The sequence below is a fragment of the Halichoerus grypus genome, chromosome 12 (genome assembly GCF_964656455.1).
Source record: "Halichoerus grypus chromosome 12, mHalGry1.hap1.1, whole genome shotgun sequence".
Lineage (NCBI taxonomy): Eukaryota > Metazoa > Chordata > Mammalia > Carnivora > Phocidae > Halichoerus > Halichoerus grypus.
In genome coordinates, this window is record NC_135723.1 from 57,711,099 (window position 1) to 57,721,230 (window position 10,132).

Genomic DNA, 10,132 nt, shown 5'->3' on the forward strand with positions numbered 1-10,132 from the left:
GTGACAGTTTTTTTCTGGATTATATGTTGTGGTTTCCAGCATTAGCTTCTCTGCTAATTGGAAATGTTGAAAGTGAGAACACAAATATTCCCATGGTGTTGAAGAAGGTTGCTTCCAGAATTGATCTAGCTATATTATAATTCGGACACCACTTCACTAAAACACCGTTGGGTATTTTGCATGGCAAGCCGGCTATAAATTCCCCCAGCAAGAAGGTCTCAGAGCTTTCGCTCCTGTGGCCTAAGTGCATTTTTTCCAAGGCAGCCCGGCAGCTCTCATTTGGAGAATTCAGGTTTTCCGGCCATCGTTCCGCCCCCACTGTCTGCTCTGGGAGAGTCCACAGTGCTGCCACTGTCTTCCCCCGCACCCGGAGGGCTGCTACCTAGATTTTCCCAAAATGGGGCCACACATGGGTCACACAGACTGGAGGGAAGGCCCCGAGCTCACGAAATGTCTCCTCGGCTTTAACAGCTTGCAAAGTTGGGAAATTTATGTTCCAACCTTGAGAAAGGCAGAGTAAATACGGAGCATGCCAGCTATTTGTTTTCCTGTTGATGAACTCTGCGAGTTCAGACTGGAAGCCCTCCAAGCACTGAAGGCTCCTCAAGAAGCAAAGTGTTAACCCTGAACGCTGGGGCTGCTTTTCCCGCCCGTTCTGTACTTCTTTCTCTCCCACCTGGAAAGTTCCAGAATAGCTCTGCGCTTTTGGCTTGCGATTTCTCTTGCTCACTGATGAGTCTGTTCCTCTTTTTATCACCAGGGCCAAAGACAGTGAAAGAAGAAGCCAAATGTCCACATGGTGGAAGACGGTGAAGAACGTCTTGCAGAAAGGCTGCCTAGAGCCTGGCTCGGACGTGTTGAGCACAGCTTGCGTAGACCGGGGAAGTGAGTCAACTATTTAGAGCCAGACTTTTCTAGCTTTAAATATTTACCACACACTCCATTGCAATTGTGGTTTTCATGTTACGAATCCTTACGTTTCTCCTTAGAAATGTAACAAGTTAGCACTGCTTTCATTTGTTGTTTTCGTTTCTCCACGCCCCCCACGCCCCCCCCCCACGCCCCCCCAACCCAACATGAGACATGCAGTTTATAGACCAGTCTAGGTATAATGATGATCTTAAATCCCTTAATCACTCCTTATTTTTAAGGTATAATCCAGTGTTTTTACCATTTTACAAATTTTAAATATAATCATTCTAAGTATAAAATTACTACATCCTCTCTATGGGAAACATGGGAAATGGGTATAAAATTTTAAAAATATTATGTGTCATCTCATCACCCACACTTAAGCATTGCTGACGTTTTGATGTGTTTGTCCCTCTCCCTCTCTCTCTCTGTCTCTGCCAGTTACACTATCTACAGGCTGATTTTTTTCCTTTGATCTTATATCATAAATATCTTCTCAGCATTTATTAGCAATCATCTTCAGAAATGAGATCCTTAATGACTTTGATAATATTCCATCATTGGAATGTACTTAACTAATCTCCTATTGTTGGATATTATAAGTAGCATTCCAGTAAACTCATTTCTATGTAAGTCTTTGGCCACAACTCTTAATAATTACTTATGATAGATTCCTAGAAATAAAATTACTGGGTCAAAGTATAGGAATAGTGTTAAGTTCCTTAATACAGTTTGCCAAACTACTTTTTCTAAAGAGTGCCTATCAATTTATGCTCCCACCGGTAGAGACTGAGATGCCTTGGCTTGCTAGGTTCTCATCCACGTGGAGGACGGCTGTTTTTTCATCTTAGCCTGTACAATAGATACTTCTGCTATTGGCACAGGTGGTGTGGCCCGTGGTGGGGAAGGGGCGGGGACTGGGAGTCGGACACCTGGGCTTGGATTTTGGGTCTTCCTTTAGTCCGCTCTGTGACTTTGTGGAAAACCCTTTGCGGGAAGCATAAACACTTGGAATGGTAATGACTCCCCCCAATGAGACAATAGATACAAAAATGTCCTGTAAATGTCAAATGTAAGGTTTTCTTATTACTATAATTTATGATTACTACCCATTGCTACTAGTACCTAAGAAAAATTAGGAATTGCATATGCAAATTATAAACAAAAAATGAAATGTATAGAAATGTTGATTTAAGGTTTTCTTTTAAAAAATAAGAGAAGGTGGGCACCTGGGTGGCTCAGTCAGTTAAACGTCTGCCTTCGGCTCAGATCATGACCCCCGGGGTCCTGGGATTGAGCCCCACAGGTTGGTCTCCCTGCTCAGCAAAGAGTCTGCTTCTTCCTTTCCCTCTGCCCCTCCCCCTGTTCGTGCTCTCTCTCTCTCTCTCAAGTAAATAAATAAAATCTTTAAAAAAAAGAGAGAGAGAGAGAAGGTGACTTTCTTATTAGCATATTTTGTCACATTTCTTTCTGAGCTCACACACAAAAGATTATGCAGTTTCTGAAGTCTCAGATGAGCCCAACTGTAACATACGAAATAAAGTTGGCTATTGTCTTGGATCATGCAGACTAAACCACTAGCTCACACGTTTATGGAAGGTGGATTCAGGTGTCAGTGGTCGTTAGGTGGAGATGGCAGAAACTCAGGAAAATTTTCAGTCTTAACAGACACAACTCAGTACGAAGCCTTCCCTAATCAGGCCACTCTGCTCCCATCATTCCACCATGTGATCCACCATCCACGTTCTGTCCCTCTTCTCCCCATTGATCTCTAGCTGCTTATCCCTTGAGATTTGCCCAGGATCCCCTTTCTCCTGAAGTCTTTCCCAGCTACCCTGGGGGGTGAAAGCTTTCTCTTTTCTAGATTCTTCCCTGTGAACCCCCCCCCCCCAGGCCAGCTCTGGATTGCCCACTGCTTTGTAAACGCCTTTCATCATTTCTAGTGTGTCAGTATTTCCTCCCTGTCTACACTGTCAACAATTCGAAGAGAGAGATTCTTCCCTTGCATTTGCAGCTCTGTGCACACTCTTGGCCCTAAATCAAGTTGCCCCTGAGGTTGACAAAGACAGAAAATTTTACCCGGGGCCAAGAAGTCACTTTCCCAGTAACTCCCACTGGGGAAACTTGCTCTAGACCTTGTCTCTCTTGGCGTGAGGGGCAGGGAGGGCAGATCAGTGCCTCCAGCCACATTGCTTCTGGGGACTATTTTCCCTTCATTAATTGTGCTGACAGGATAAGAATAGCTCACAACCCAGCAGCAAAACTAATGTGGACAGTTTTATTCTTTCCTCATTTTTTTCCTCACCCTACTCCTCCTGAGTCACCTTCTCCCCTCCTTGCTAAATATATATCTCCTTTCTGATTAAATGTCACCGTTTTGTTTTGTTTTTTAAACAAAGCTAAAGAAGAGGCTGGGTTTTGGTGTAATCATGATTCCAAAAAAAATATTAGTGTTCTGAAGGCAACAATGGCATATTCACGTTTTGGAGAGGCGAAGTATGATTACATTTCAGCGTCAATTCTAGATACGTTCCAATTTCCAAAGGCTTAGTTAGGGCATGTGTGATGGTAAGAAATAGAACACACCCCAATTACTCCAGTCAGAGGACTGAGTAGAGGTGGAGGGAGCCACACCAGCCTTTCTGGCACATCAAGCTTGAAATGTGTGATTTATGAAAGAGAACCCTGGTTTTAAAGGCAGTGAGTAGGACTGTGCTTGACGAAGGAATTGTTACCATGTAGAGAGGTAAAATTCTTTGCTTCCCGTCAGGCAACTGGTAGAGTTCAGAGAGCCTTTCTAGTTTTGAAGAGCTGTGAGAGAAGGGCTGCTGATGCCTGCATTCAGCCCTCATGGGACATAAGGACTGCAACCATGTATGTCTACAATTCGGGCATTAGGTCCTGGGCAATGACCCAAGACAACTTTCCTCAGACTTTACAACACAGTTACAAAAAGAGCATTTGGCAAGTGTCCTGAGAAGAGGTTCTGAGAAAGAGCTCAGCAACCCAGCCAAATATAATCGCCTCCCAAAATTAGGTCAAAGTTGTCAGCATTAGTTGAAGACCTGGAGGCCAAAGTCAGAGCACTCACCAGTCAATCGGTAAACAAATTCATCATTGGCCTTCAGAAACCAGTCGGGGGGATCTCTTCTGCTTTACCGGCAAGAACGTTTTAAGAAAACATATGAGAAGGACAAGTTGAAATCTTTTTGTTGTTGTTGTTGTTGTTAAAGATTTATTTATTTGACAGAGAGAGACACAGAGAGAGGGGGAACACAAGCAGGGGGAGTGGGAGAGGGAGAAGCAGGCTTCCCGCGGAGCAGGGAGCCCGATGCGGGGCTCGATCCCAGGACCCTGGGATCACGACCTGAGCCGAAGGCAGACGCTTAACCGACCGAGCCACCCAGGCGCCCCGACAAGTTGAAATCTAAGTTGGCCCTCGCCACGACCAAAGGGAATCATTCCATAATCCAGAACTTCCAACTACTTCTTTCTTTCCATGGCATTTCCATGCCACTTCACATTTTGTTTTCATTTTAGTGCGCTTTTATTTTTAGAATCCTCTCCTAACTTTTTTCACCACCCCTGCAACAAAGACTCTAATAAGGGTGTGAACAGCACCCAGCACGTGGTTTTGCACAGTTTGGGGAGCAGTAGAGCTTTACCTTGGCTCCCAGACTCAGCCCTGCCAATCCCATGCCACCCACCCACCGCCTTCCGGCCCCCAATCTTCTCAGTCTCCCTAAACACAGGCGAGATGGAGCTGAGCCTATCTCTGACATCATTAACAGTGAGCAAGAGATGAAGTAGCAGTCCACCAAGACCTAGTTCCAGGCGTAAAATTAATACTGCCTCAGACTCTAATCCCGTGTGGTAGATGAGTCCCGGGGGTTAACAGGATACACCCTCCTTACACCGTAGACCTTGCTTCCCAGGTCCCGTAGCTGTTGGACTGGAGGAAATGAAAAGGAAGTACAGCAGTCCTTCTGACCGTCAGATTCTCTTTCTGTGGCAATCAGATGAGACGAAGTCTGTGAAGGGACTTTGAAAATAATACAGGGTCAGGAGATGTGAGGCCATAAAAGAGAGATGGTCAGGGGCCATGTGACTACCTCTGGCCCCAAAGCTTGTACAACGCAATACACATGATCTCATGTAAAGCATTCAATAGGTCTGCTGCGCTTATTGCAGGCAACAGTTGACTAGATGCTGTCACTAACATTTTGAATTCCAAATTCAGAAGAGAGAATTAAAGTCAAACCAAAATCGGCCAGTAAAAGAGGCAATGGGGCTGTCCAAATGGCCCGGGCACTTGCGGACGTTTCCAGCCTCTGAGAGTTGGTCCAGGGGCCATGTGACTACCTCTGGCCCCAAAGCTTTACGAGCAGAAGGGCTGATGGTGTGTGCATCCCTGTGGCCCAGGGTGCTTATCAACAGAGTGAGTCCCACCCCACCCTCGCCTACTTCCTGCGTCACTGCCCCCGGACACCACATATTGAGAGGGAGGGCACTTGGATCCCTGAGTCCCTGGATGGAGGAGTGCCTTCCCCCCTGGAATGCAAACCTTAGTCTGAGGGCTAAGCCACAGAGTCCAGTGGTTATTTATTACTTAGTATAATAAAGCCAATCCTTTAAAATACATTGATTTTTTTTTTCTTTTTAATTACATTTCTTCAGGAGCTCAGTGCTCTTAAGAGATGCTCATGAAGAGGGTAAGTGACTGTAAATAAGTAGCTTTTGCACTGGGTCTACACCACCAGAGATCTAGGTGTTAAAGAAAAATGAGTCAATCCTAAATCAGATAATGCTTTATACAGTGAAATAAATAAATAAATAAAAACTTCTAACCTAATGGTTCAGTGGATTAAATAAAACAACTGACTTTGGCACTCAAAGGTCTTATTCTGATACAGTCATTTATTTTCTCTAAGACCCTAAGTAATTTAATCTCTTCTCTGCATTGGTTTTAAGATGGAGAGAAGGACCTGCCTCTGAGGGTTTTGGTGGGCAATAAAAATAACTGTAAAGCACTTTTCCGGCACAAAGTGCTGCATAAATGCTTAATGATTTCCTTTAATGATATCATGGACATGGGCACTGTACTTTTAGGTGAAATATTTTCATTTGAGTTATAGCGTGTAATACTCTAGATGTCGAGGCCTGATGGATGGCTGAACTAAGGATCTTTTGTTTTTCTGGAGTCTGGATAATTTAATCATTCTTCTTTATCTCCAGAAATTACATCTAATTAAACATATGCAGGGCTCAGATCTCACAGGGGAGGCTAATGATCATGTATAGAGAGGGGACTTGGTCAGACACCATGAATGAGACCGTCTTCAGGCCATCAGTTTTGTTCATGAATTCTGCTTTTGAAGAAAAAGATGCACTGGGGCACTTTTTTTTTTTTTTTAATAACTTACTCTGATTTAAAAAATCACAGCCTTATATTATACTGAGTCCAGGTTAGAGTCTCAAAGGGCGGGCATTTACTCTCTCACACAGGTGGGCATTTTATTCTCTAGAGCCAGAAAGAGAGCATTTGATCAAACATACCCATCTACCATGGAGGAGCCACTTTCTTTTCTGTAATTATTATCCAAAGCAAAAGGTAAGAAGGAAAAGGGCAGTGACAATTTTTTTTTACAAAAATATAGGTATGAGAGTGCCTGGCTGGCTCAGTCAGCGGAGCATGCGAGTGACGTCGATCTTGGAGTTGTGAGTTCCAGCCCCATGGTGGGTGTAGAGATTACTTAAAAATGAAATCTTAAAAAAAAAAAAATGTAAACATAAAATCCTTTTATTATTTTCTATGTGTGTCATAATCTAAATGAGTTTGAGAACCTCTACCCTACAGGTCAGTTTGTGAACTTTTAAGACTTCATTCCCATCCATGCTTCCCAACTCCGAGTTATTCCAATTTTCAAACACCAGCTGTGCCTTCTCCCCTTTCCCACACATCCTCTCTCGACAGCTCCCATCTACCCATGCGAACCTTGTGCCAGATTTTGTACAACACAATACACGTGATCTCATGTAATGCATTCAGTAGGTCTGTAGGGTGGGAGTTCTTTATCCCATTTTTCAGATAAGATAATGATGCTCAGCGAAGTTAAATAATTAAGCCCAAGTCATGCAGCTAGTAAGAAGCAGATCCTGGATTCAAACATGGTGTAGCTGCTCCTGAGGTTAGGTGGATAAGGCCCCTCCCCACCCCCACCCCCCATGTGCCTTTTCACAGAGCTTCATCCTTAGATGGTGAGGAAGGGAAGGCGGAGGATGGAGAAAGGAAAGTGCACAAAATTACTGTTCCTTCTTAGAAAGAAAGAAGATTTAGTGCTGGAAACAACCCTTCAGATTTTCCAGCTACTTTCCACGCTTTTTAGAAAAGGAAACAGATACTCAGACAAGTGAAATGGTTTTTACAAGGTCATCCCCGTACCTTGAATAAATAAAAACTAAACACAGTATGTGGGGCTCTGACTCAGTATCCAGGATTTTCAACTCCCGGGTCTATTCTTTCCACCATAGTATCCCCTGCCCCGCTCCACCCCTCATTTAAAAAAAAAATAATAATAATAATAATTTAAATGAGTGAATTTACCTCTTAGTAAAAAAATACATATGTAAATAGTTGCAACTGTTACGATGACCTGGACCAGCCATCTGTCATATACACTTATGTGGAGGGAAAGGCCAACTTCTGGATTCATTCATTGTTCATTCAACTCATGTTTTAGAGCATTTCCCATATCAGAGCTCTGTGTCAGGGTCAGGAGACAGTACCAAACTGGGCTGATTGCTCCCTGCAGATATAAGCAGTTTTTAGCCTAATGAATGTAAAATTTGAAAGATTTGACTCTTCTATCATACACCATGGGTCAAGAGGAAAAAATAGTGAAGTTGATCCAAAACATTGATTCTTATCATAGTGTTCTTTTAATACTTGAATCCTTTGCCTATTTTTATAGTAACTGATCCATTTTTAAATATGGCAAAGGAAAGTGTTTCATTTATTCAATGAATACTTGTTGCGTACCCACTGTGTGCAAGGAAATTTCTAGTCAGTTAGTTAAACAAAATAGACAAAAATATCTACCCTCATGGAGATGACATCCTAATTGGGAGAGACAGGAAAGAAAGAATGACCACAATGAATAAGTAAATTATATAGTATTTTAGAAGGTGATGTGGGTTAGAGAAAAACAAAATGTCAACGGATAAGCAGAGTTTGGAATTTGGAGGGGAAGTGGGGCAGATTGCAATTCTAAATAGGATGGCCAGAGCAGGCCTCGCTGACAATATTTGAGCTTACTGGAAGGTGAGACTGTTAGGCTTGTGGGTGTCTGGTGGGGGGAGAACATGACAGCAGAGCGAACAGTCAGTGCCAGGCCCTAAGGTAGGAGCACTCAGCAAGCCGTGTTGCTGAAGCAAAGTGAGCAAGAGGGAGAGTAGAAGGAAGGAGGTCAGGGAGCTAAGCAGGGCGGGCATCGTGGCTCAGGCAGGGCCTCGTAGCCCACTGTGAGGACCTGGCTTTACTCTACATCAAAGGGGGAGTCCCTGGGGGACTGTGGGCAGATCAGTGACAGGAAGAGACTTGGGTTTCCAAAGACCATTCTGGCTTCTGTGTTGGGAACGGACTTCAGAGGCAAGGGTAGAGACAAGGAGACCAATGACAAGATACCAGAGCATCACATGGAAGTAATCCAACTGAGAGACGAAGGTGGCCCAGGCCAGGGGGCTAGCAGAGGAGAGGGCAGAAGTGGCTGGATTCTGGATATATTCTGAAGAAAGAGCCACAGATTTTCCTGGCAGGCTGGCTGGCATGGGGAGGGGATGAGGGAAAGAGAAGAGTGCAGGCCGATGCCAAGGTTATTAGCCTGAGCAGCTGGAAGACCATTTCCTGGATGGGGGAGCCTGGGGGGAGAGCCAGTTTGCAGCAGTGAATTCAGGAACCGGGGTGGGGTCATGTGAGGGGTGTGAACCTGTCTTAGGAGGAAGGTGTCAGTTTGGGAGTTAACCCCCTGGGGAAGCCGGGAGACTGGACAAGACCACTAAGGGGCTTACGCTATTTGGTAAAACTGATGAGAAGGACCCGCTCATCTAAACAGAGAATTTCATTTTCCCAACGATGTAAGAACAGGGAGAGATGGTTAAGAGCAAAAGGACTGTTTGACAATGATTTATTTTTATTAAATAGCCCCTGAAAGAAAAACAAAACCAGGGAAGCACATTTAATTTTTAAATTTATTTTTTTTCTATTATGGTCACAGCCTTTGGCCAGGGGGCCGAGGCATCTGTACAGAAAACTCAGAAATGTTTGGGCGAGAAGCAAAGCATGGAATTTCTTGTGTGCATGAAAATACTGACATCAGACAAAACCAGAAAGTGCAGTAAAGTCCCAGAGCCCGCTTTCTTTAGTTACTGTCACCGGAGGACTGTTTCATGTCTGCAGAGCCGGCCCCGTATCCAAAAAAGAGAGGGCACACGCGGGTCCTGAGGGAGAGAGACCCCTAAGTAAGCGCCGGCAGATGCTTACATAAAAGTTTCTACCCTTTTGAAATCTATCACCATTACCATCGTGAATGAGAGACTGAGGCTCTCCCACTATTCTAGAATCTCATCAAAATGGTAAAAGAAAAAAAAAAAAGAAAAAGAAAGAAAGAAAGCCGGGATCGCGAGGTTCCCCGTGCCACGTCATTTAGCACGGCGCTCGTCCCTTAAGTAGCGGTGGCAAGTCGCCTGGGCCCCTCCCTCCGTGTACCGGGGAGAAGCGAGCGCCCTGCAGGGGGGCGGCTGTCGGGGGGCGGGGGAGGCCGCTGCACGCCCTGCTCTGCAAGGGAACCGCCTTCTCGGGCGGCTGCCCGCTGGCCTCACCTCTGCATCCTGCTATCCCACGCTGCCGACACAACCGGCGGAGGCTTTGTGGCAAGGAATCCAGCAACACGAGGCTTGCCCTCCTAAAGTGACTGTGCGCTCCGGAAGTCACTCTCCCGCCGCAGTGAGTTGTTACGAGCCGCGGGCTCTGTGTCGGCCGCATCCCCGGAGTTGCGCGGCCCGGGCAGTGCGCTCCCAGCCTTCTTCAGCTTTGCAGGCTTCCCCAAAGAGCACTTCGTGCTTCCTTCCCTCTACGGTGCTCCAGTTGCTACATATCAAAACGATCTCTCTTTTTTTTGGTCAGATTACACAAGCCCAAGGCGACGAGTGCCCAATAACCCAG

At 45.1% G+C, this 10,132-nt stretch overlaps 2 long non-coding RNA genes across 2 annotated transcripts; both read right to left on the reverse strand.

Annotated features, from left to right (window-relative positions):
• Window positions 1-4,116: 4,116 nt before the first annotated feature.
• Window positions 4,117-7,714, reverse strand: LOC118529393 (uncharacterized). Its single transcript, XR_004914101.2, has 2 exons — window positions 7,517-7,714; window positions 4,117-4,954 (listed from the first exon to the last, which is right to left on the reverse strand). It is a non-coding gene; the product is annotated as an uncharacterized LOC118529393 (long non-coding RNA).
• A 1,427-nt stretch (window positions 7,715-9,141) lies between these two features.
• Window positions 9,142-10,062, reverse strand: LOC144379578 (uncharacterized). Its single transcript, XR_013442791.1, has 2 exons — window positions 9,790-10,062; window positions 9,142-9,408 (listed from the first exon to the last, which is right to left on the reverse strand). It is a non-coding gene; the product is annotated as an uncharacterized LOC144379578 (long non-coding RNA).
• Between the last annotated feature and the right edge of the window lie 70 nt (window positions 10,063-10,132).